Source organism: Anser cygnoides, chromosome 20, assembly GCF_040182565.1.
Source record: "Anser cygnoides isolate HZ-2024a breed goose chromosome 20, Taihu_goose_T2T_genome, whole genome shotgun sequence".
Lineage (NCBI taxonomy): Eukaryota > Metazoa > Chordata > Aves > Anseriformes > Anatidae > Anser > Anser cygnoides.
The window spans coordinates 6,022,499-6,048,710 of NC_089892.1; the positions used below are offsets into that span (position 1 = coordinate 6,022,499).

The window sequence follows — 26,212 nt, forward strand, 5'->3', positions numbered from 1 at the left end:
GGATGAGACACGCGCCAGCACAAGCAGGATGTGACTAGGGGTGACGGGGAGTGCTGGAGGGGTGCCACGAGGAAGCAGTACCCGGGGGGCATCCTGTAGCCTCCCCCCCTGCACTCGCACAAGCCTCCAGCCCCAGCCAGGGCTCTGCTCCGTGCACGTCACCATGGCCCTTCCCCGGCCCTTCCCCACCACCCAAATCCTGTCCCAAGTGACTCCTTCTCCCTCCGGCTGCTGTGGGGTGCTGCGCAACCCCGGGCGCATGCGGGGCTGTCACCCAGCCTCCCAGCCCCGTCGCTGCGTCTGCCTGGCAAACCCGGCAGCTCCCAGCGATTCCTCAGCCCAGGCTTGGTGGAAACGTGGGGAGGTTTGGGGTGAAGGGGGCTTCAGGACGAGACCTGGTCCTTATCTCTCCTCAAACCATCTGTTTTAGCACTGCAGGAAAAGGGAAAGGAGAGGATGGAGGAGGAGAAGCAGAGAAAGAAGGAAAAGACAAACAAAGAAAAAAAAAAAACAGATTATTTTTCCCCTAAAAATGTTGCCCAAGGCAGCTTTGCTTGGTTTTCCTTCTGGCTTTATCTGGCCCCAAGGCGCTGCCCCCTCCCCAGCTGTCCCCTTCACCCACCTCCCGGCTCCTTGTCCCTCCCCTGCCTGTCCCCTCCACGTGCCATTGTGCCTGGCGGGGACCCCAGAGCACGTCCTTGGGTTTTGTAGCTCCAGCGTGGCCAAGGGAAGCCTGCCCATGAGCCCCTCCTGCACGATGAGCTCCAACCCCAGGCACGAGCCACAGCACCCACCCCATTAAAAGCCAAGAAGGGAGATGCAAAGAATGCCCCCAACCCTGCCGCACCAAAACACGTTAAAAAGCATCACAGACAAAGACCCCGATGGGCAAGGACGCACGCAGACGCTTGTTTTGTGGCAGTTCACCATCGCTCTTGGCTGCAGCTCGCCCCGGTGCTGGGCAGCTTTGCAGAAGGGACGTTTTTTTTTCCCTGGGGAGGAGGTGGGAGGTGTCGCCCACCGCTGCTTCACAGGGAGACGGCTCACACAAAAAGCCAGTGCTCAGCAAGCAGCTTTAGCTGGGTTAGCACCCTTGCAGCCAAGGGGCTGAGCTCGATTTCCAGCCCCTTCCTGCGTCCAGACGCACCAGCACCCCTCCACGTGGGGAGTTATTTACCCCAAAGGGGGAAAACCAGAAACAAGGAGATGAATCCAGCAAAGCCCACAGATGGGTGAGTTGCTTCCTTGCACCAGGAAGGACAGGGAGCCTTGCTCCCCTCTGCAGCGGCCAGGACATCAGCCTGGTGGGGCCAAGCCTGACCTGCTGCTAGCCCCGAGCCCCAGGCACTGTCCTCCTCTGCCCAGAGGCACACAGTGACCAGCATCTCCCTCCCCAGGTGGCCAAAAAGATCTGGGGAGTGGGCTGGAGCTTCACGGGAAAGCTGCTCCAGTGCCTCTCGGGCTGAGCAGGCACCCCGTATCTGCTACAGCAAGTCCTGGACGTGGGGAAGGGATCCCACATCCCTCGGGGAAGAGGCACGGTGGAGATGACCCCGTTATTCCCCAACGCTGCCACCCTGGACAACAAAATCTCAAGGGCTCCGGGGTGCTGCAGCTCTGCTTTTATCATGGGTGTGGGGCAGGGAAGGAGGCTCTGAAGATGCAAACCATCTTCTTCCATCATTCACGTGATGGATCGGTGTGTTTGGGCATTTTCTAAAATAATTTTTTGACCTTTTCATTCCAATAAATCTACTTTTTCCAGCTCAAATATCATCTCAGTGTGAAAGAGGAGACCTAAAAAAAAATAAGTTAAGGACCCTCCAAGCACAATGAAGCAAAAACCTTTCTACCCAAAGCAGACCTCTCATACTGGTTTGGGGTATTTGGTGGGTTCCTTTTACCCCTCCGTGAGAAAGCCCCTCATAACTCCCAGCTCTGGGTTGCCCTGGTCCAGCTCCCACACCGGACACGACCCCTGCGGGCACCAACCATCGCTCCCCATTTGTTTTCCCAGCCATGTGGTTCGCCATCCACGGACCAGACTCGTTGGACTCTCGTCTCCAAGAGCAAGGAGCGCTTGGGTTCACCTTGCTCACCTCTGAGCCTGCCCTGAGCATCCCCCGGAGGATCTTCACCTGACCTCAAACCCCCAGTTTTGGAGGAAAAAAAGCCTCCTTACTCCTCCGTAACTCAACACCGCGGCAGCCACCTCTGCTTTTACGCTGGAGGAACCTCCTCTGGCGTGGATGTCTGTTCTCAAGAGCCCTCCCCAGCCCAACCCAAGCTTCTTGCCACCACCCAGGTCCCAGCCTCCGACCCTCCTACCCAGAGGAGGTGACGTTACGGCGAGCACCAAGCTCACTGTAGGGCCAACAAGAGGGGCTCAGCACCCGCAGGAGGCGGCTTTCCCTGCACCGGGGGATGCTTTGTGGGGAGGGGGCTACACAAAGAGGTGCTGGGTTGCGTTTCCAGCCGCCCACCCCTCGCTGCGGAAGGAACCAGCGGCAGGGCCGTGCCCTCCGACCCGAGGCAGAGAAGTGAAACCTCAGCGAAGTAGCAAACAAGTCGAGGCGTAAACACGGCACGGATCCGCGGCGCTTCACCGCGGCTCGTTATCTCCGGTTAGACTGGAGACGGTAGAGCCGGGTTTGAGAAGAGCAGAAATATCAGCAATTAAAGATATGTCGTGTCAAAAAAACTCTAAACTGATTAAAGTTGAAGGCTCCGTTTTCTCCTTTTCATCAGAGAACGGAATCAAAACCTGCCTGGAAAGACGCGCTCCCCCCGTTCCCAGCGCTCCGAAGGCAGCGCCTGCATCCGTCCTGCTGTGTCCCTGCATTTTAATTACCACCTTATTAATATTCATGAGGATAGGCACTCAAGGGGGATTGCAGTCTGTCATTCTCTCTCTCTTTCTCTCCCCCCCGCCACCTCTCCCTCTCTCTCTCTCTCGGCTGAATCTGTGTGTATTTTTTTCCTCCCCTTCCCAACAGTTGGCGTGCTGCAGATCCGTGCGCGGCCGCGTGTGCACGCAGAGCCGCGGTGCTGTGCGTGCAAGGGGAGGGCGCCCATGGGTGCGACGGGGTGGGTGTGGGATCTCCCCCGTGGCATGGGGCAGCCCCAGCACCCAGAGATGAAATTGAGCCGCGCTGCTCCGGTGGGGAGTGAGCGTGTGTGCGCCTACGTGGCTGCTGCGCGCTCGGTGCTGGCACGGCAGCGGGGAGCCCCAGCGGTTGGTGCACGTGCAAGGGTGTGTGCGAGGACTGCGTGCACGGCTGTGTGTGTTCGTGCTCGCTTGCATTACTCTTGGCATCTCTGAGTGCTCGGGTTATGGTGCAGGACCTTGCGGAGCTGCAGGCTGGGCCATGAGGGTGACGTGGGGCCTCGCGGGTGCTGCATGCACCCAGCAAAGGTGGGGAGACACCCGGCTGTGCCCGTTTGGTGGTACAGCGTGTTGGCCAGGCGCAGTGGATCCTGGCTGTTTTCTAAGGTCTACGGCACTGGCATGCCCCGGGAGGAGAAGCAGCAGAAAGCCTGGCTTTTGGGCACATGGAGGTTGGCAATGGAGCTGGAGGTAAATGGATTTTCTCATCCCTAAGTTGAGCAACACGGGGTTCACCCACTCCTGGCTGCCCTGCAGCGTGCGACCCGTTCTGCGTTCCCTACTGAACATAAAGTCCACGTGGCAACGGAGAGCAGCTTGCTTCCCTTATGCAAACCCACACATGCCCTGCTCCCCTCTCACCGGAGGAAGCCTCACAAGGGCCGGGCTGTTCCCAGCCAGGTCCCGATCCCTGTCCCTGCAGGACAGCGCTGGGGCGATGCAGAGCCTGGAGCTGTGGGCAGATCCCCATCGCCCCACACTGCTCCCAGCCCTGCACAAACATCCCAGCCGCCACCAGCCCAAGCACCAAAGCCCCATGTGCTGCACCTGGACCACGGCCCCGTCTTCCTCCGTCGTCTTCCTCTTGGCTAACACCACCCAAAGCGCCGTCAGGAGCCCAAAGCCCCTTTGAGGAGACTCCCGCAGCCCGGCGTGCGGCCCCGCCGTCACCAACCACCTGCAAGAGACCTGTCTAGAGACACTCCAACTCGGCGGCTCCCCAACGCCCCACTTGCTCAGCTCCACAAATATTTGAATTAAGGTCCCCTGGGGAGCCGCAGTCACAGAGTAACTGATTTCTCCTCCTTCATTATATCTCTGTGTAATTTACCGAGGGACGGCGGCGTGTGCCTCCGTTCGAGTGAATTCCCAGCAGGACTCCCCAGAGCTCACAAATCAGGCAAAGGCAAGGCATTAGAATATGAAAGGTGAGGCTGGTCTCCCCACCAAGACTCATCTCGCTCTTCCCTGGCTCCGGCAGCCCCGAATTACGTTTTATTTCCACCTGCCGCCTGCGAGCAGGTTGGTGCTGGGCACGGGGCCGTGGCCCCAGCTCCATCCCCAATAGCTCCTTCTCCCTTCTGGGCAGGGAGGGGACGAGGGTCACCTCCCTCCCGGCAGCATCTCAGGAACCAGAGGTGCAACGAGCACAAAGGAAGCAGAGGTTTCCAAGAGAAAGCCAGCAGAGATCCCTGCCCTAAGCTCCGACTGCTTTTCATAAGTAGCCCGTGCCTCAGCTTCCACACCTTCAGATAAGAGCAATCTCTCCCTCCGTTTACGGGTCTAAGACCCCAACGTTTAGATGTAGGTCTGTGAAACCAAGCAGGATGGATCCATCTCCAGCCAGCAGGAGCTGGAGGACAAGTTTGCCAGTGCGTCTCGATAGTTACCTGAAAGAGAGGAAATAGGCACCGAGGAGAAACGGAGGGAAAGGGAGGAATGGAGGAGTTTGGTCTAAGGATGCACACCGAAGCTGCGCAGGGCTCTTATTGTGTGAGACGCAGTGAGCGGAGGCTGATCTTCAGCGGACCCAACTCGGTCCGAACCGAACCCAAAGCTACGCCCTTCGTCGATGTGCGGGCTGGGAGCCCCAAGAGCAGGAGGCGTTTGGGATCGGGGGCTGGTGGAGGGTCACAGGACCTCCTGCAGGTCTGCACAGCACCTCCAGGCTGGGCAGGAGCTGTCCCTCCCCGAGCCTCCTGGCATGGGAGCAAGGGGCTGTGGTGCCGGAGCACGGCACCAGCTGGGCTGCGAGGCAGCGAGCTGTGTTCCAGATCCTCAGCAAACAGCGGAGGGCAACATTTTGCTTCCTGGAAACCCAGAGAAAGAAGTGTTTTTCCGAAGAGCTGCAGCTCAGAAGCAACCTGTAATGGAGAGCTCAGAAAACTGGGTGTTCCCCCTGCCACCTCCTCTGCGAAGACAAAGCCTTGGCAGATGGCGGTGGCGCTTCGCAGCGCTCCTGCTAGGGTTTGGTCTGGGAGCTGGGTGCACGAACCCCAGTTCCCTTTCTTCCCTTTAGAGGTACGAGCGGTGTAAAATCAGCCCGTCCCTCGGACACCTCAACTTCCCAGAGCCCACGTACTGTCTCCCCGCACGAGCTGACTTGAAGACCTCAGGCTGTTCAATCCGTAACAAAGAACTCCTTTCTCCCAAACGTTCGCCAGTCGTCAGAGAGAAATAGGCTGTGCTGAAACCAAACAAAACAAAGCCCCTGCAAAAGGCAGCCCCAAATCCCCAGCTCCAACAGGACAAGTTCCCTCCCCGAGCCCAGGCGAGTCCCGTCCCAGTGCCAGGGCCCAGGAGCACGGGCGGGTGGGCTGGCGTTGGGCTTCCTCCTGTGCTGGGCATTTGTAGAAGGCTATGAGAAGGTACCTGGGAGGAAAACATGCCACTAACCCTGCTCCAGAGCATCTGCAGGGGATGCTAGCCACACTATCGGAGCCGCAGAAAGCCCCGGAGCAGGTCCTGAGCTGTCCCCGTGGGCACCCCACAGTGCTCGTGCATCCCCCACGGGTGGTCCCTGATGGGACCCTTCCGAAGGCTCTGCCCCTGGATGCCCCCAGCGGGTGCTTCCACCCCATCCCGTTCGGGGCTGGGTCCCTCCCACGGGGCAGCAAGGAGCCCTTCTGCCCCCGCGCTCAGCACCACTGCAGCACCCATCTGCTGGAGCGGCCGCCCTTGCCGAGCAGGGACGTGACAGCAGATGGGGGTCTCCATCCTCCAGAGGGGGGAATTTTGGGGCAATGAGGGGCAGAGAGAACAGCAGGGGGGTTGCTGCCGGCTCCTGGGGCTGAGATGTGTGCCCAGGATCCCTCGCCCCGGGGCTCGGAGCGGGAGCAGCGCGGGATCAAAGCGCCAAGCACAGCCCGGGGCCAGGGGAGGCAGGCGGCATGAGATGAAACGGAGCAAAAGTTCCCCGGGTTCGGACTCGGGACTTGGAAAGGATTCGACGGCAGCTTGGAAAAGGAGGAGGAGAGGGCCGGGAGCAGCAGCGTTCAGCAGAAAGGAATGTCCTGATGGGCCGGCAGCCTGAACGCCAGCCAGGACCCCCCCTTCCCGAGGCTGTTTAAAAGCCCCGGACCTCTCCAAGCCCTTTAATTGGAGCTTTAAAAAACTTCCTTGTTCCTTGACGCGGCGAGCTTTGCGTTTCATGCCCAAAATGACTCAATTCCCCCTCTCCCCCCCATGCGAGAAATCTCCTTTGAAACCTCTGCGAGGAGCCAGCTCCGTCCCCTCCCCGCCAGCCCCGGTAGCCCCCAGCCCTCGCCCCCCCAGCCCCCTGTGCGCGTTCTCCCCTAATAACCCCCAGCCCAGCTGCCTCCCTCTCCGTTCGCCCTCCTCCTCCCTGCCTCTCTCGCTCCCTCTTTTCTCTCTCCTCCCCCCCGCCTCCCCCCTTTCCATAACTCAAAAGCTTGTCAGGCTGGTTCCAGACTGCTGGCGCCAGGCTTCACTCCAGGAAAAAAATAAAGCAAAAGAGAAAGGCATGCAAGGCAAAACAGCCCCGCCACATGAACACACATCAAACCAGCCCTTTATCTCCCCGGAATGCTCTCCCCTCTGCACAGCTCCCTACCCCGTCCGACACACGCACACGCTGTAACCCTAATGCAGCACCGCCAGGCTGCGAGCGCGCACGCCCCGCCGGAGAGGAGCGAAGGAGCAAATACAAGATCTATTATTTATCAGCGTATCAATTATTTAGAGCCCCGTCGCGGGGAGAGGGTGGGGAGAGGAGGCCTTGGCGGAGGCGGCTTTTACCCCGGTAATTTGGGTGAGGGGGGTGCTGCCCCGACCCGCCTCCCGCTGCCCCCGGCTGCTGCCCGCCTGCGGGGAGGTTACGGGGTGCCTCCAGTGCCAACCTTCGCCCTTGTGTCCCACCCCGGTCCTTCCCCAGAGCACGGCAGCCCCGTTATCCCACCCCAACAGCATCCCGGTCCCGGAGGCATCGGACCCTTTACCTGAGGGTGACGGCTCCAGCACCCTGCCTCCTGGTGCAGCCCCCAGCAGTGGGAATTTTGGCATCCATGCGCAACGCCAACCCCACTTGCCTGGCTCAGCAGCAGATCCCACATGCCTCCGTGGCACCTCTTCCCAGGGCCACCACCAATGGCCACCCCAAATGGTGGCCGGTGCAGGGCTCCGGAGCCCCAGGGGAGCCCCATGTGCAGCCAGTCCCCATGGGGCCGCGTACAGGACCCATGGTTGACCCAAGACCCCGTGGAGCTGCTCCTGAAAGTCCCCTTTCCCTTCAGGTCTCTTCAGGAGGTGCAAGGTTCATGGCTCTCCACCTTATGGGGGGTTTCAGCTTGGTCTGGGCCCCAAAAGGTCAAACCCAACAACGTGGGACCAAACCCATCCTTTGGGGGAGGATTACACCAGGGTACACGACCTTCCAGCCCTGTTTTCTCCTGGATTTTGGAGCAAGCCCCAGCCCCCTATTTTTGCGATGGCCACAGTCCCCAGGCAGGTGCTACCCCAAAGTGCTGTGCCCGTGGGCTCGGGTTCGCCCATGGGCCGTTGCCGCAAGCTCCCAGATGGCTACCGCAGCCCCCCTCGAGGTAGCCGCGTTTCGGCAGCAGATCACACTGAAGGAGCTACAGTGGGAACGTGTGAGGAGGTGGGTGTGCTGAGAAGATTTTTTTTGGCAGACTTCAGGATGACTTTATTGCTCACAAGTTTTCGAGTCATGGCTGAGTAACACACTCATCGCATGTCTGAAGCAAAAAAATATATGAAAAAAATCCCTTACCCCAGCACAAAATAAATAGCCTGGACGGAGCGTGGTTGTTTGCTCCCCTTCCCCGCTCCGGCTCTGCATGGCCGGGGGCTGTAAGGCTCCACGGGGGCTGCAGGCAAGGCACTGCTGGCACACGGGGAGGTTGTTTCCCCTGCAGTTCGGAAGGGAGGTTCGCAGGGATGCGAAGATGCGCACACGAGCACCAGCCCCTGCCCAAGAAGTCCTCTCCGAGCCGAGGGATGGGGTACGTGGGGCTGAGCCGCACCGTCCCCTCCGGCACAACCTCAAGGGATGATTTGAATCGGCGTGGCAGAATCAGGCACAGCCTCAGATATTTTTTTCTCCTGGCACCAGGAAGTTTGCAAAGCCTCCGGCGCCAGAAGGAGCGAGTGGCCCAGGGCACGTCCGTCACACCAAGAGCTCGGGCCTGGCACCACGTCCCCGGGCAGGCAGTGTGGTCGTGCAGCCCTAAACCTACAGAAAAGTGCTGCTCCTGGGCTGAGCCAGGCACACCGAGCTTCTGGCACATGGCTTGCTTTGGGTGCCGCTGCTGGGCACCAGGGTGCAGGGAATTGTGCTGGCTAAGGACAAGAGCATCCCCACCTCTGGCACCTTCCAGTCCTGTAAAGCACCCAAACGTTCCTACGCTGGGAGGAAAACTCCTGCCCCTCTCTCCATCCGAGCGGGTCGTGGCTGACCAAATCCCTGCAACAACTTGGCACGATCAAAGGGGTTAACTGAACCCTTGGGTGCAAAGACGGAGCCCTCGTCTTTCCCAGGTCGGGGAACCAAGGCAAAGAGGGACAAAGTAGCTTCCACAAGGTCACCAGAAAATGGGATGGAGAGCCAGGAAGGGACCCCAGAACCTGGGGTCTCTGTCGTACTGCTCCCAAATCCCTGCATCCACCCGACCCCGATGCTTTCTGAGCACCCCTCCACTAGAGAGAGGGGATGGTTGGGGTGCGAATCCCTCCATGTGTTGGGTTTTTGGTGGCAACAGCATCACGAGCTCCCAGGGCTCCTCTCCAGCCCCAAACGAAGACAACTAGGGGTAAAATCTTCTCCTCTTGAGTAAAGAAAGAGCAAAGCAAAGAGCTGCTCGTTGCCATTCGCTGTCCCAGCCCTTCCACACCAAAAGCTAGTTTGAAGAAGGGAGAAAACAATAAAACTTATTAATCCCAATCCAATTTAATAGGTTCAAAAAAGATATTTTTATATTTTTTTTTTCTAGTACAGTTTTTATCCTTTTTTCAAAGAGCAACATTGCAGAAAAACCACTCCCCGTAGTTACTGCTACTCCTCCTGAAGGAGCTTATCTCAGGGAGGAAAACAGGGCGACTTAGGGAAGGAAGAAATTTCACTGAAGATTGAGGGGGAAAAGCAGAAGGACGGGAGGAACCCTTCATTTAGAAATGTCACAGGCAGTTTTGCGAAGAAGAGAAAAATTCCATTATGTTGAGATTTTTTTTTCACGAAAACTTTGCGTGCGTTTGTTTTTAAAGGCTGGTTGTTGGGGCTTTTTTTCCAGCTAAAAATAAAACTCCACATGCAAAAAAAAAAAAAAAAAAGTCAGCCATCCCTGGGCAGAGCTGGGAGCGCTTGCAGGGACAGCAACAACCCTGGGACGGCTTGCGACACTTCCCAACATGCAGCCCTGATCACCGTGACACTGCCGGGGAAGGTTTGATGGCCACAACCTGTCCTGTGCTGCCTTTAACACCACCGGGGTGCAGAGAACCAGGTCTGGATGCACCGTGGCTGCCAGCAGTAGGGTTTGCGATGAGCAGGGATGCTGAGCACGAGATGGGGGCTGGCTCCTCGAGCTGCCCACCCATGGCACGGGGACGCAGCCACACGCGAGCACCGTGCTCAGTGGCACCAGGCTGGATGCTTTTGCTGCAATCCCCGGGCACTGGTAGGCACGGGAGTGGTATAGAAAGGACCCGGCCAGCTCCCCTGGACCACACTGGGATGGTCCATCCACAAAGCGTGTCCTTAGGAAAGTGGGAAGAGGCAAATCCAATGGTGAGGGCAAGCGCGTGCCGGTGCACAGGGCGCGGACGGTGGCGGCGCTGGCCGGTCCCAGCTGTATCCTCTTCCCATTTCCCTTCCATGCGTGCAGCCGGGCTCCCCACCCCGCTCCCGCCCCGCTGAGGTCAGCTCCGGCTATTCTCTCCTCCGCTTCCCCTGCTCCTTCCACGCACTTCCCCTTCTCCCTTTGATATTTCACCTTCGCTGCGTCATTCCCCGCGTGCCATTTTGGGGCTCGGTTGCACGGGGACGTGCTGTTCCTCACTGCCGTCGCAGGGTGAATCGGGGCTGACCCTCACCGTTGGGGTGCACATCACCAAAGGCCAACCACCCCGGTCCTTTTGGGGCTCGTCTGAGGCCAGGCGGAGGAGCTGGGATGGGCGAGGACAGGAAAGGCAGCCTGGCTCCCTGCAGCAGCACCATCAGGCACTCCCTTAGCTGCTGGCTGGCTGCTTTCTCACAGGCATACAAGAAATAAGCCATCATGCACTGATAAATGCTCAAGTGAACACACACAAGCTTTTAAGGGCACGAGATTACCAACCCAGGAACCCTCCAACCCTATGGATGTGCTGAGTTGCAGGTCTCTGCCCAGCACCATGAGCCGGGCGCTCGAGCACCCACCCCGCTGGCACCAGCAGCAACGTGCCAAACCCCAAGCAAAACCCCTGCCGTGCCTGGGGGTGAGCGGCTTCCTCGTGCTCCCCCAGCCCCACAGTGAGCTAAATGCCAAGACAAGCAGCTGGGCTTCTCCCCAAGTTGTGTGACCACCGCTCAGCAGCAAGCCCACGTCCCATTTTGGTGAAATGTCCTCTCCAACGAGGAGCTGCTCAGTTCAGAACAATTCCCCACTGGCCTTGGGCACTCCCTGCCCGCACGTCCCACGTGCACCGGGCCAGGACCCTTAACAAAAGCACAAACCAAAGGACAGCATGTGTTAGCTCTGCGGTGGGTTTCCCTCGAGGGTCCTCCTCCAAGCCCCATCACCCCAAGCCCATCTGCCGGGCACTACTTGGGCATCTCCCCGGGTCCATGGCATCCCCAGGGCACCGCTCCAGCCCCTCACCATCCAACACCTGCTGGAGACCTCCCGGAGCACGGCAGCACCAGGGCTGAGCACGGGGGCTGCTCCCTGCGGTTTTAGGCAGGAGGCGGAGGGAGCCTCCTGACACGACAGCCTGGAAGAGGTGCCTGACCCCAGCTTATGGATTTTCTCCAGTTTCGATGGCAATCACTGACAAATGCTCACAAGCAACATTTCTTGGGAGGAGCACAAGCGCATTAAGACTGGAGGATGAAGGGAAAGGGTTCGCTCCTTTGCCCCCGTGCTCCTTGCCCATCTTCCACGTTCAGTCCAGGCTCAACCAGCCCGGATCCATCCTGCCACTGGGTGTGCGCCGCAGATGGGCCTCGCAGCCGGCCCCATCCTGCTCCGCAGATGGTTCCCAGCAAAGCGCAGCACAGCGGTGGTGTGGGTGAGACCTCGAGCACTTGTTTTTAAATGCCTCTAGGGCTTCCCCACCCCCTCGGACAGCATCCACCTCCACCACTGCCGTGGGATGGACTGGGATGTCCCCAGCCTTCCCCCCGCTGCCCTTTCCAAGCCGTGAGCTATCACACGGCCGTGGACGTGCTCCCAAACCATCAAAGACATCACTGCTCGCTTCAAGTCTCTCAGATATCACCTGTAGAGGAAAAAAGCCTCAGCAGTCCCTCCAAGCCCTGCAGAGCACCCAAAGCACGCAGGAACCACAAGCACCACCCACATTAAGGCACGAACTAAGCAGAGGCTTGGCATAAAAAGGCACCTGCTTGGTGTCTTTTCACTGAGCAGGCACCACAGTAGCAAGACTCATGCTGCAGGACATGGCGGGGTGCAAACGGTTCCAGGAGATATTGGATAAAAAGGTGGAAGAGGCACCAGCAGCAAGCAGGTACAAGAAGTGTTGGCCAATGTTCCCAAACCTCCTCCCTGCCTCTTGCAGCTCACGGATGCTCCCTCCAGGGTGGCAGCCTTCAAGCACTAGCACAGCCACCCCCCTACCCATACCCTGGGGGTCCTACAGGAGTAAGGAGGGGGCTGAGAGAGGGGAGACGTAGCAAAAAGGAGTGGTGATGGCCTGGGGACTAGGTGGTCCCATCGCCCAAGGAAGGGGGACCCAGCTCTGGGTGGCGGCAGTCTCCCAGCACATTGCAAGGGGCGGCAGGGAGCAGGCACCATTTTCTGGTTTTGGGCTCAAATGCAAATTATTGGAGTGAGTCACAGGGATTTTTGCCTCTCTCCTGGAGGCCCTTCATTCATTCATTCATTCTTTTTGTCATTTCCGATAACCTGAAATATTAGTCAGCTGGACTGAAGCTGCACCCACCGCCTCCAAAGGAAAACACAACCCCAGCACTGAAGGTAAGCAGCACGCAGACACAGCGGGATCAGCTCCGAGCATTCAGATCTCCCAAAGATTTCCAGACCCTGGAAAAAACAGGGAACGGCATTTAAAATGATGAGATTTGCAAGAGAAAAAAGGAAGGAGAGCGGCTGGCTTGTTTTTATTTCCCTACTGGCTTTTGAGCCTGTAGGCCACTCTTACATCACGCTGCTGCGCTCCTCTCTGCTACGGCGAGGGAAGGAGCCCTGAAAGCAGCGAACCCCCTGCCAGCGCTCTGCAGCCACGCAACTTCAAAAAACGAGGCTTTAGGGAAAGAAGGAAGAGATGAGAGATGAGGCAAATGGTGGGAGCTGCACCCTGGAAGCCCCTCTCCATCCGCAGCCACCCCGGGGGGGCTCTGGGGAGCTGCAGACACGGCCAAGAGCCGGCACGGCCTAGTCTCTCTCGGCACTCAGGGAGGGTCCCAGGAAAATGAAAAGACTTCCAGCACATCTCAGCAATTTCTCTCTGCTCCCAGAGGAAGCCTGTTTATTGGAAGCCATTTTCTGCATAAATAGCCCTTTCCTGCTCTTCTCACAAACTCAGACTGAAATCGTTTCCTAGGCTTGAGGACACCAAACCACAGCCTCCTAGATGCACGTGCAGAGCTTGACCTTATGCAGGAGACCAAAGACATCCCTTAAATCCCATCCGGAGCCCACCCAGCTCTCCCAAAGATGCCTCTGTTGAAGTTTCACATCCCCTCCCCAGCAGCTCTGGTACCAGCTCGGAGCTGCCACAGCCCCCAAATTGTCCTCAGCGCTTTCCTTAGGGGGGTCTCAAAGCCCATTTACCCCCCGTACAGCAAGCATGGCCCCAGATCCCCGCTCAGCACACAAAGAGCAGGGAGCAGCTCGCTCAAAGGCAGCACGTGTTACGAGGTAAACCCGCATTATGCACGCCTTGAATGGTGTGCAAGGCAAAGAGCAGAAATGGAGACGGTTCTCCCACCTCACCCTAACGTGGGACACCAGGTCTGCTCCCAGGCTGGTGAGGGGAGCAGGCAGACCTGGAGGTGTAGCTGGATTTCGGGGACTAAAGAGGAAAAACAGCAGAGCCATGGAGCTGCAGAGGCAGTGCTGCCCAGGGCAAGGACTGCAACGGGCCCCCCTTCTGCCCTCCCCATTTTGCAGCCCAGCACGGGGTCCTGCCGGGCTGCACACCGCTGCTGCTGGCTCTGCTGCTCCTCCTCGGCCACGGTGCCCGGGCTGGGACAGGCAGAGCTTGTGCAGCAGCCTCAGCAAGAAAACGTCTTGAAGACCACAGTTGTGGTGGTGCAAACCACCGTGCACACGGCCTGACCTTCCCCAGGAGGGCCCTCGCTCTGTCCTCCAGGGGTAAGCAGCCCCCGGCCATCGCTGCTGTCCTCGATTTTGGGGCAGGGAGCAAAGGAGGATTTGGAGACGTCCCTGCTTGAAGCTGCTCAGGGGGTCAGAGGCAGATGGAGAGGGGTGCTCTGGAGCTGGACATAGGCAGGACACAGCTCATGCCTGGTTCCTCGTGCCGCACCAGGAGATCCTGTGCTTTGTACGTCCCGTGCTGGATGTCGCAAGGGGACGAGGAGCCCCGGAGCCCTGCATGGCTGCAGGAAACCGCCCTGAGCGGGGGCATGGCCCCGAGGGACGGAGCCAGGTGGCCGGGTGAAGCCGGGGTGCTCCAGAACCGTGGTGGCACCGAGCCACCAGCTCCAACCACGCCACCGGGCGACGTCCCAACCCGGGCACCGCCACCACGGCCGGGCGGGGATGCGTCCCCGTGCGTGGCGTGGGGCAGGGGGCTTCGCACCGCCTCGCTCGCCGGCTCGGGGAAGCAAATACAAAGGCTGGGCTCCCCAGCCCTCGCTGATGGTCGACCTCTCCGTTGTCCTCGCTGCACGCCTGTCCCAGTTCCAGCAGCCGGTTGCTACAGCAACTGAGCTCTGACTAATCATTTGCGCAATGACCTTTTTTCCCCCCAGAGAGAGGGAGGGAGGGAGATGGAGAGGAGGGAGGGAGGGGAGGAGAGGCAAAGCAAGTGGAGGTTAGCAAGAAAAAGCAGCCGGGGAGAAGGGGGTTTTTTAGGAGATGCGAGATCTGGAGGGGAGGGGGGCAAAAGGGGGGAGGGGGGGTGCATTATGCAGGTGCCCCCACGCCCCAGCCGGCCCCCCGATGGGGAGAGCAGAGGGGGCCAAGCTGTGTGCCGGCGGGTGCAGCGTCTTGCTGGGGCTGTTTTCATGGTGAGGGGGTGGTGGAGGCAAAACGGGGCTTGAACACAACACATCCCTCCTCCTCCCCACCCCATGCCCCCCCCCCCCCAAAGGGCCAAAAGTCAAGAATTTGGGTCTGCCGCCAAGTGCCTGCGCAGGGCTGACGGTCAGCCCGCCTCGCGCACCCCCAGCACAGCACCAGTGGGTGCAGCTCTGGGGGGCTAACACGGGGCTGGGCCCAACCCCAAATCCCCCCCAGTGCCACACCGAGGGGCAGCACAGCCGGACACTGCTGCTGGGCCACCAGATCCGTCCGGCGAGAAACCTGAGCCCAGCTCCAGCCACCGGCACGGTGCCACCGGGAGGGGTTCGCTCCCTCCGCTGCCGATCTCAGCCGGGTGAGAGCAGGGTCAGGGCTGGCTCCGTCTGCACAGCACGGTAAATAATGCACGAGCCTCTCTGCACAGACCCAAGGAACACGCGTGAGATCGCATCCTCCTGACTCGGGGGGGGGAGAAAGTAAGTTTAGGGGTTGCACGGACCTCTCCTCCTCACTGGCACGTCCCCCAGGAGGCAGAAGTGGTGACACTGGGAGCGGTGGCGGGCAGGTGCTCACCGAGGGCGGACGGCTGTGCCACCAGCCCCGCGTTTCCACAGCGAAAGGATTTGGGCTCGTTTCCAGTGGGAGCAGAAAAGAGCCACATCTGACCTTGACCAAGCGCAGAGAGCTAAAGCCAGCGGAGATAGCCGGCGACAGAGATCCCCAGTGGCAGAGGGCAGAAATCTGTGGAGACTCAAAGAAGAATGGGTTGGCTATTTGGGGAAAAAAAATAAGGAAAAGAAAAAAGGAATTTTGAATAAAACAAAATGTTTTTGTGGAGGAAGATTCCACTATTGGAAAAAAAAAGCCTGATAAGCTCTGCGATACATCAGGGCGAGTTGGCAAGTTAGGGGAATGAGAAGAGGAGACCTGGTGTGGCTCAGGGGCAAAGCAGGGGAGGAGCGAGCTGTGCCCGGGGTGCTGAGCACGCACCCCACATGCAGGAACTCGGGAACACCCCGACAATGCTGAGCTCTGCTCAGCTCAGACCCAGAACCACTCGGAGAGATGTTCTGGTGGCCTTGGCCAGCCCTTTCTTGCCCTTTCTGTGCTGAAGACGGGCCCTTAAGTGCGCTTGGACAAAATCCTTGCTCCAAATACCTCCAACGCTTGGCCCCGGAGCACATTTGCCTTTTATCGGCACGGCTCGGCACCTACAGAAATCCCCCCTGCAGGATGTGACCCCAAGCTTGGTGAAACCCACAGGGACTTCGCGGAGGGCTCACAGCACGTCCGTAGCAGTGCCAGCACTACGCGGTGCGCTGCAGGCAGCCACGGCTTTCTCCGCTGGAGCTCGAGCAGATCAAAGACATGTCGAGCCCAATGCGATAAGCGCTGCTGAACGGCGAGAGACAGAAACTCGGGCTTGGTGCTACACAATGCGGTCTCACAGCTCCCAGATCAGGCCCAGGGCACGGAGAGCCCCAGCTCACGCCTGCCTCCGAGCCACCTTGTAGCCGGGGGCCACCGCGAGACCAAAACGCAGAGCGCAGAAATAAAACTGCTTTCCACCTCTTTTCAGTTAAATCACTGCAGCTCGCAGAGCCCCACCAAGGACAATTATTTCCAGCATGTGCCGTGCATGAACGCTGCAAGCGAGGCAGAGATGGAGTTTCATCACAGCCCGGCTTTGTGTGCAGGGCGAAGGAGGAGGAAAGAGAAAAAAAAAAAAAGGAACTTGGAACTCAAGGCCCCCCCGGCCTCACCCTGATCCCGAGGAGGCTCCGCTCTGCTCTTGCTCAACCCGACACCGAGAATGAGGAAGCGGAGGAGACAGGCGGGGGAGGCGGAGGAACGGTCAAGCTGAAGACAAACAGCCTCCGCGCCGCGCCGCGCGGCTGGGGAAGCTTGGCGAGCCAGAGGGCGCGGGAGCAAAGGGCGCAACGAGCAGAGCCCCCGGCCCCTCTGGGCTGGGGTCCCTGCGGCACAGAGCTGGGGCTTTGCTCCGGGTTTGGGTAACCTGAAAGCAGGTCTTCAGGTTTGTAGTGTCCAGCACCCGGAGCCACAAAGGCAGCCCAGAGCTCGCCTTCCCAGGTGGCAGCCGGTGACAGCCGAGCCACCACCCGGTGCTGGCTCACCCTTGTAGTGCACAGGGATGGCACAGCCGTGCCAAGCCGAGCTAGCCACAGCCAGCCCTCTGCCTTCCTTGCTTGGTTCTAGCCAGCTTGTGGCCCAGCCAGCAGCTCCCTCATTCACCTCTGCCCTCCCGAATGCCGGGAACCACAACACCTCGTTCGTCACAAACAGAAGCTAGCATAAAAAATTAAACCCAGCCAGGCGCGAGGCACTCTTGGTGGCTGCTGGAGCCCGGGGCCCTCTCCCTTCCCCATGCCCCTGGTCCCAGCAGCTTCTGTCGCCATCCCCATCCAGGCAAACAGCTGCTCTCTCCTCATCTTGCCCCGAGGGAAGGAGAAATCCTGGTGAGGTGAGCCCTGTGCACCCCCAGCCCAGCAGGTGGGAGAGCAGCACCCCAGCGCTGCCGCGCTCCTGTAGGTTCGCCCTTCCACCTGGTAGGACAGCCAGGAGGTGCCCTGACCCTCTTCGAGCAAAAAAAAATGGTAGCAAGGACATCAAGAGACTTGCCCGGAGCCAGGACAGAGAGCCGGGGAGGGGTTGGTTAGACCCGCTTCGTACCAGGCAGCATTAGCTCTACCCCACCGGTGCTACTGCCCCCGAGGGAGGGTCAGACGGCTGCCGGTGATCGACGCTGGGCCCTGCAGGCATCAGAGGGACATGGGCACAAGGCAGGGACTGCTCCAGTTTAAATTTCTGCTACACCTTGAATTCGCCCAGCATAGGGTGCGTGTGGGAGATCCCTGAAGGGGTTCCCATTACTGGAACCCAGAGGAAGGTTAGAAACCAAGGCCTGTAAGACAAACCCCGTTCGCATTTTCTAATCTCTCCAGGACAAGCAAGAACGAGGGCAGTACCCAAGACGGGGGGTGCCTCAGCTGTACCCATGCCTGGCTGTTGCCACCAGGCTGCCCGCAGGGATGGGGACGGAGCTCTTTGCGGGTACCCGAGCAGGACCGTCGCCAAGCTCTGTGAAACCTATCCCAAGGGCTTGCTGTTTTCCAAGGACAGCGGCAAATCCCATGGGAAGGAGACCTTCAGGAGCGCTGGGGAGGCAACCAAGCCCAGACAGGGACCAGACAGGAGAATGCAAACCCAGCAAAGCCCTGGGGAAAGGAAACCCAGCAGAGCCCAGTGAAAAGAGGAGTTTTCTTTCCCCTCCCCGCAGCCATCCCAGTGCAGGAGCTGGGGTGAGGGTGCCGTCACCCTCTGCCTGGGCCAGCCAGGAACTTTTAGCCAGGAGCAGAGCCCGATGGCAGAGGCGCCGTGGGAAGGCAGACGAGCACCGGGACCCGTGTGATCTCCCCCAGCAAGCGGCAAATCCTGTGAGTTTACACCCAGCTCACATCTGACCCCAGGGGCATTCTGCATCCAGAGCATCCCTGGAAGGGAAAAACCAGCTGCCAAAACCCAGGAGGCTCCACCTGCCCAGAGTTTGCATTTCCAATTTGGCTGGGAAACTGGCAAAATACAGACCTGAGAAGCCAATTTCCCCCCGGAACATCCATCACCACCCCCAAAACACACCAGGCTCCAGCCCAGCAAGGTGCCAGGCTGACTCTGGGCAGGGGGGACCATTTGCTGCAGCAATGCCTTCATCAGGGGGGCATGGCACCTTTTGGGAAGCGAGGCCAAGGGAATGGCAAACATGCCAGGATGGGGTCCGGGCGCACCTGCTCGACACCTTTTTCCACCTTTAGAGTGACCCAAAAACGAGCAAATTGTCCCCGCCTTCTCCTGCAGCCCCCATCCGCGGGACCAGGCGAGGACTGAGCCCCTCTTAGCAACAGCGCTGGATTTAAATAAATGCAATTCTGCTGAGAGGGGGAAAAAAATAAAAGGAATAAAGGATGTGCCTCTCCAGCTCCTCCTCCCCTCCCAGAAACCTGTGTGCTATGCAAATATATGCAAATGAGACATGGAAGGGGGGGAATGAAACTGGCTCTCTAAACCAGCATGGTTTTAGACTGGGAAGCATTGGAAGCAGCTCGGTGGAAAGTTGAGGCAGAAATAGCTACAGCATGAGAGGGACGAGCAATGACGACTGGAGGGTGCGCGTCCCAAAACGCCTCCGGCAGCGGGATCGGCTCCCGCAGCAGCACGCAGCCCCAATCCTCCCTCTCGACACCCCGTTTCTGCAGCCGATGCTAAACTGCTCGCAAAATCCCCCTTCCCTTCACCCAGGGAAAAAAATAAAGCAGCAGAAAGCTTGCTTTGCTGCTGCTTACAGTTCCCAATGCACACCCAGCAAGGGATGGCGAAAAGCATCGCAGCGCCTGCGAGCCCTTTGCCACCACGGTGCCCGGTGCTGAGCAGGGGCTGGGGACCACGGGCAGAGCGGGGGTCACACTCTGCGGGGTGGGCACTTGCCCCAGGGACTGCCGGAGGAGCGACACCTTTCTTACGTGAAGAATGGGATCGTGTGAATTCCAGCTCATTTGTTCCAGGCAATTTATCCACCCCGGTATTGCCTTGTTTGGTAACATTTTCTCAAGGGGGTTCTGCCGAGAAGCAGGTGAAATCTAGAAAGTCTGAAGGCTTCGGGGTGTAAACACCATTTGCCTGAGCGATGCTGCTCACGTTGATAGTCAATGCCTGAGCATTTTTACTCAGAAACAGGAGGATATTTTTTTTTTTCGGATGTTAAACATGCTCTGCTTGAGAACAGACCTGGCTGAAGCAGTAGCACTTTCCTTCCTTTTGAATCAGACTAGGAATTTTTAATTTTTATTATTATTATTATATATATATTTATTTATTTTTACAGAAATAGTTCAGATGTTCTGAACTCAGTGGAAAGTTTCTGGTGAAGTGCCAATGGCCCGGACAGCCTTGGTCCACGGCAGCCCCGCTTCGGTCAGCGGGTGATTTGTGCCAGCACGCACAGGCTGCAGTGGGGAAGGTGCTCCCAAAACCCAGCCCTGACAGCAGGAGGGAGGGGACAGTGCAGCAGAGAAGGGCTGGTTCCAGCCCCCACAGCACTCTCCATCAGCCCCGAGGCTGGAGGTGGGATATGGGGACCTGCTTCCCATCTCACGCTGGGACACACGGGTGGGTGTTTGTGAAAGGCACCGGAGAGGACCCAGCTGCTCCCTCCATCACCTCTGCCACCATTCACCACCACGGCTTCCCCCAAGGAGGTCACAGCACCATGCTCGAGTCAGCCCCCACAGCTCAGTGCCGTACTTTGCTTTTGATTTTGCCTCCTGTGTCTCAGAGTCCCCAGCTCGGTGGGTCACCGTGGCACTGCGGTGACTGGAGGGCTAGCAGGGTCCATGCGGCCCCGTATCAGCCCCCAGAACCGCCCGCTGGGGGATATCACAGCTCCACGTACCACATCCTCTGGGCAGAGGTTCCTTGCAGACACTGCACGCGTGGCTACAGTATCCAGCACATCGACTTCCCAGCATATATAGGTCTGGGCGAACCTTGCTGGTTATTCCTATATCACAGACCCTTTATTTGACCTGATCTATAGGAGAGGGACAAGTCTGAACATTTTTCTCATTGATGTGTATATGGGGCAAGAACAAAGCTTCTCCGGCTGTTCCCTAGGTTTTTCTGTCCTCCCATCCACCCTTTTTGCCATATTTCCCCGCCACCTCTTTGGGAGCAGCTCCGGGACCAGGGCTCTGACAAGGATGCATTTCAACGCACCTACTTTTACCAAACAGCACAGTGCTAAACAAGCCCTCAGAGCATGCAACAGCCTGTGCCAACAGCATTTTGTGACCTGTAAAAGATTACAGCCATCCCTCAGACCCCAAAGAGAAAGGTACCACGAGGATGTCACGGATGAGTCCCCGGGGAAGGGGAACAAGCTGCTGCTCACCGCCCCCTCTCCAGCTCCTGCTCCCCACCCAGCAGTCGCCTATTTCCCCCCAGCCACAAGGCAAAGCCCTGCACAAAGCTCCCTGCAGGCTGCAGGGCACCTGTGGCTGCAGCATATGCGGGTTTGGGGGCAGACCTCTCAGCAAATCACATCACCCTAAAAAAAAACTGCACCAAAACCAACCCCACAGCTCCGCAAACGGTTGCATGCAAAGGGTTACACGGGGGGTGGGAATTATCGCCCTTTCTCTCAGAGGCTAAAACCAGCCCCATAAACCTGAGGAATAAAAGGTGCAGACTAGCTGGGATTTCAAATTCTGTGATTAAGGACGGAGGCAATTTTTCCCCTCCCTGGGCTGCTGGAGCACGCAGCGGATGAGGCCAGCTTTCCGCGCGCTGCCAGCAGCTGCGATATGCGCCTCTGCCGTCACCAAGCAGAGAGATTATTCCCTGGATCTCCCAGGCTGTTTATCGGGAACGTTCGCTGCTGCAGCCGTTAAAGCAGCTTAAACACCAAAATTAAATAATAATAATAATAAAAAATCACTTCCGTAACCTCAGACGGAAAGGGAAGGGGAGGTTAAAGCACCTGGGAGACAAGGTGGGGTCTTAAAACAGCCCTGGGTGGTGCTGGAAAGCCAGCAGGGAGGTTCAGGGAGATAAAGTTGGCCGTGCCCACATGCACACATCTCCTTCAGCAGTGGTTTTGCACAGTGCTGGCACCCGAGGAAGAGGCGCAGGGCAGTGCCCCCTCCCCACGCAGGGCCGGGGAGGCAGCAGCACGCAGCAGGGATAACAAACCGCACGAGAGTTCAGAGCTGGGGACCGCACTGGAAGAGGAGCCACGAGGTCTGATTTCCTTGGGCATCCCGAGCCTTTGAAGATCAGAAAGCAGCCAAGTGCAAGGCAGGCTTTCAAGCTGCCAAGTGCGGGTTGGTGGTGGGCCTGGGACTCCCTGGGGAGGCAAGGACGCAGGATCCTGGCTGCTGGGTCCGATCCTGCCTGCCTGCCACACGCGGGTGGAGGGAAACAGCTCTGTCGACATCACAGGATCTCATCCTCCCTGGGTCATTAATTAATACATGGATGAGAGCTCAGGAGCACCCAGCTGCTCGCTCAGAGCTGGCTGGGTGCTCGCTGGTGTTGGATCACCCCGGCAGAATTCCCTGTTCCGTGTCCCCTTGCAGCTTCTGTTGGGACAACCGCTTGTGCTGGAGATGGGTACAGCTCTGGGTACTGCAGCTGGGACCCCCAGGAGCATCCCCTTTGGATGGAGGGCTCCTGCCCTGCTTTGGAGGCAGGGTGGGAGCCTCCAAACCTCCCAGTCCCCTGAAACTCAGGGCAAGCGAGACCCTTCCCGGGGCTTCTGGCAGGCAGGGAACATCCCAGCTACTTGCATGAAAGGTTAAGACCACTTTCCAATTAGAGAGGCAGGAGCCATCGCAATAAAGCTCTTCTGAGGGGATATTAATCAGGGCATCTTCCTCTTGCGGAAATGCAAATCAGCCAAATGGAAACGGGAGCGATTAGAGCCAGTGATTAACATGGGCACTTCGATCCCTGCTCTCGACATGGACACGGGTGAAGGAAAACTGCCCCAAGGCTCCACCTGGGAGCGTTCAGCAGCAACCCCCAGGTCAGTGCCTGATGCCCCCGGTCCCCCCAAGCTCTGCAGCTGGCTGCAGGGTTTTGGTCCCTCCTCTTCCACCCAAGAGAAGCAGTGGTCTTATGCCCCCCATAGCTGCTTGGTGGGGGCACAAGAGGCTGGAGGAGACATGGATCAGGGACCTGGCAGAACAGGCAGTGAAAGCAGGAGTGAAGCAATGGAAAAATGGGCTGAAAGGGAAAAAGGATGAAGAGGGAAAGGCAACGAGGAAAGGGGCCAAAGCATGGGCCAAGGCGGTGGCCCCACTTCTCCCTCCCCTACCCGGAGAAGTGCCGCACCGAGGCCGGAGCCGGCTCTGCTCCTCGCAGCAGGAGGCATTAGATCCAGCTGAGCTGCTTCAACGCAGCATGCATGTAAATCAGCCGGACAGGCAGAGAGGAGAAAAACAAGGGGGATGAGATAAGAGGATGGAGAGAGAGAAAGAGAGGCAAGGGGAGGAGGAGGAGAGGGAGAGAGAAAAAGGGAGGGAAGGAGAGGAGCAGGTGTGGAAAGAGAAGCAAAGAGAGGGCAAAGGGAGGAGGAGGGCAGGGAGAGGGGCACGGGGCAGCCACGGGCAGGGGCTCCCACTGCTCCAGGGGGCAGCAGGGGGTTCACAGGGTGCCCACACGTGGCTGGGTCATGATGACCATGTGCAGTGACAGCCGCTCCTGCACCCTGCAGCACCCCCATGGAGCCCACTGCCACCTCCACCCGTGTCCCTCCCAAAGCCTTGGGGTACCTTGGGGTACCCAAGCACCGCAGCATGCTTTTGTGGCCATGAGGGAGATTTTGGCACCCAGTCGTATTGCCGTGCAAGTAGCCAGAGCCTGCTGTCCTATAATCCCTCCCGGAAATGTGATTCCCTTGAATCACCTGCCCTGAAACCTGATGTGCATTTATTATGGACGAGTTGGTGGGCACCAGCCTGGAGGTGACTGCACCTGGGGGATGAAGTGGCTGAGATGCATCGCTCCTTTAAGTCAGCAATATCTTGCAAAGCACATGGACTTCTGAAAAACAACAGCCTGGCACCATCCCTTTCAGGCAGGGAACCCAAAGGCAAAATATTATTTTAAACCCCTGCGTTGAGGATCAGCAGCTTCATGAGAAGTTCTCATAACAAAGGCAGGACACAACGCTCTCCTGACATCACCACACACCAAGCAACCAGCACTGATGCAAATACCACCTGCTGTAATCGTGACATCACCTCTAATTGTATAACAAACAAGGAGATGACACCAGGCCTAGAGTCCTGACATCACTAGCAGAGCTGGAAAAAGGTCCAGAAGAGGATGATCAAAAACATGAGACCACGGGAGGAAGACCTCAGCCTGGAAAACAAGCAGCCAGAGAGGCATGTTTGCGGCCTCAAGAAGGTGAACCAAGATTGATGGCTCGCTGCATCTCCCAATAAAAGAATTAGGAGATATCCAATAACATTAAGAGGCAGCAGGTTCAAAAGACACAAGAGGAGATGGTTCTTCACGTGATATGTGGTTAAGCAGTGGAAGTCCTTGCCACAGCTCTCTGGGGATGATTAAAGCTTGTGTGTTTACAAAAATCAACTAGACAAATTCATGGGAAATCCATTGAGGAGTATTAAAGACAAAACGCCACTCCGGCTGGGGAAGTCCCCGAGCTGCCACGTGCTTGGGGCTGGGAGGGTGCTCAGGAGGCACGTTGCTGAGCCTGGCTCTGCTCCTTGCACCACGCTGAAGATCACAGGTGACATCTCCAAGACCGATCACTGATGTGATCGCGCCCTGGGCGATCTCAAAACCCCAACAGCCCTCTATTTCGTTTCCAGCCCCATCTCAGGAGGCACTGAGCCCCCCGCAAGCTGCAAAACCAGTGCTGCTGTCGTTGTCACTGCTCTTACAGAACAATCCTGGTTTTACGCAAGGCAGTAAGAAAACCACCCAGCCCAGCACCGGGTCGCCGTGCTGTCACGGTGCCAAACGCTGCTCCCAGGGCCTCCAGCCCCGCTCCATCCCCTGGGACGCCGGACTCACACTTCCCCACGAGCAGCATCCCCTGCGCCCACGGAGGCGGGCGCGCAGAGCCCGCGCACGTAGCCACCCCAATTAAAGCCAAGCGCATCGCAACGGGGCCTGGCAGCGCTGCATTTATCAGCCTGCCTGGAAGGGGCTTGTGCAAGCTGTCCCCCTGGCTGACGGATTAGACAGCAGACAATTAGGTTTCAGGCACACACACACACACGCAAGCACACGCACACACACAAATCCTTTTCTCCATCCATCTGCACGGCCGAGGCGGCTGAGCACAGCTGTGCGGCTGTCCGGTGCTTCTGACGCTGCGTGCAGCTGAATAAGAAAGAGCCCCCGCGCCTCGGCTTTCAGCGGCCGCTCGCAAAATGAGCGAGAGGTCCCCAAAGAGATGACACAATTGCAATGGAAATGATTAACCCTTCCCGGGCTGGTCTCACCGCCTCCTCCCCGCTCCAGCCCAGCCGCAAACTCTCGCTTGTTGGGTTTCCGAGGACGAAGCTGGAGCAACTTAGCGCTCAGGCAGCTCAACCATCACAGGGAACGGGCGTCCTCCTGCATTCACGTTTCACAGCCTCAACCTGGGCTTTTGGGGATCATTTTAGGCACATCTCATCACCAGGAGATCCCCAGCTCCTCTAAGCAGGGACTGGCTCAACACATGCAGCACTTCTGCAAACATCCCACCAGAACCATCCCTCCTGGCACCCGAGAGCAGAAGCTTCGATTGCTACATCCAGATCCTAGGCACAATGAAAGTCGGTGGTGCTCCTCAGATCATCCCTTCTGAGGGCTATTCAGAACAATAACTCGGTACCAGACAAATTAATTGAAACATTACATGGCTAAGAGAGAAACGGAACAAACTGGGGGCTTCGGAAAGGCAAGGCGTGCGTGTCTGCTCTGGGAGATGATTTCTGATGGAATCAACAAAACAATGGATAAAGGGAACGCAGTAGATATAATTTACGGGGATTGTCCTAAAGCCTTTGATAAAATCCCACATGAGACGCTATTAAGGAACCCAGGCATTACTGGGTGAGATGCAAAATGCTGCCGAGGAGCAGGACGGAGTGAAGTGCCACAGGTCGGGCAGGCAAGGCCCCTGTCTGGAGGGAAGTCAGGAAAGCCTTGCTCCTCGCCCAGCTCCCCACTCCCTGAGAGGGTCTGTCTGCCAGAAATGGTCTGTCTGTCCCTGCTGCCCGTCCTTCTGTATGAGCCGGGGCAGCAGGGCGGTGAGCAGCTCCATCCTGCCGTCGCTCACACGTCCTTGAGGTTAGATAAGCTGAACATGACACCAAGAAGGACCGTGTCAGCCCCTGGCCTTGCTCCTCGCACTCACAACCCTTGATCTCCCTGTGTCCTTTCAAGTCGTCTTTCATCTGTCCGTCTGGAGAGGAGAAAGCCCAAGGAGAGAAATCTCACTTCCTGCATTAGGTGGGGGATATGCAGGGGAGGGAGGACCCTCCAGAAATGCCACTCAGCTGCACCTAAAGCTTTCTGAAAACACTCCGTTTAAATTTTTCTTGTAGCTTTTGAGGAAAGGGAAATCAGATCAGAAGAGCCATCTCGGTGTGTGGTAACCCTCTCACAGAGGCAGCTCCAAGACAAGTGCCCAGGTAGAAATGACCAAAAAGGCAACTCAGCCCATGACTCAAATCAATGAGCAATTTTCTGCATTTCATTTTCAAAAAAACATAGATATCAGCCCTAGTGCTACCAGATACATCACCCACTAAGGTAGAAAACTCTCCAGTTGCAGTGGGAATGTCTCGATGTTTGCCAAGGA

At 58.0% G+C, this 26,212-nt stretch overlaps 1 long non-coding RNA gene across 2 annotated transcripts in view; it reads right to left on the bottom strand.

Moving 5' to 3' along the window:
* Positions 1-8,243: 8,243 nt before the first annotated feature.
* LOC106047298 (uncharacterized) overlaps positions 8,244-26,212 on the bottom strand; it is an 86,973-nt gene continuing 69,004 nt past the window's right edge. The window contains exons 4-5 of one of the 2 annotated variants that reach the window (XR_007160187.2): positions 12,524-12,624; positions 8,244-11,839 (exon numbers count right to left, since the gene is read on the bottom strand). This is a non-coding gene — a long non-coding RNA (uncharacterized lncRNA). Of the gene's footprint in view, positions 11,840-12,421; positions 12,625-26,212 lie in introns of those variants that run through there. The other variant, XR_007160184.2, reaches the window with a different exon arrangement.